The sequence below is a fragment of the Protobothrops mucrosquamatus genome, unplaced genomic scaffold, assembly GCF_001527695.2.
Source record: "Protobothrops mucrosquamatus isolate PMUCROS unplaced genomic scaffold, P.Mucros_1.0 scaffold1265, whole genome shotgun sequence".
NCBI classification, from domain to species: Eukaryota; Metazoa; Chordata; class Lepidosauria; order Squamata; family Viperidae; genus Protobothrops; species Protobothrops mucrosquamatus.
In genome coordinates, this window is record NW_015387471.1 from 319,242 (window position 1) to 319,521 (window position 280).

Below are 280 nucleotides of genomic sequence, written 5' to 3' on the forward strand. Positions count from 1 at the left end.
GAAAAGAGAATATATAGGCACAAGAAAACCTTCCTCACATTGAGAGTTGTGGGTGGGGAAATGGGGCGGGCGGGCGGGAGGGGAAGCCGGCTGGAAAGGGGAGGGGGCTCTCTGCTCCACCTAGTGGCAACCTCGGGGGTATGCAGGATGCGGCAAAGGCCTTTGCATAAATTATGTTCATGACGCAGCAGCTAAAAAATCCCGAGTATCAAAATCTGCCCCTGCCTTCCCCCCAGGCGGGGCAAGTGCTTCGCTGGCTGGGGAGGGGGCAACCTTGATG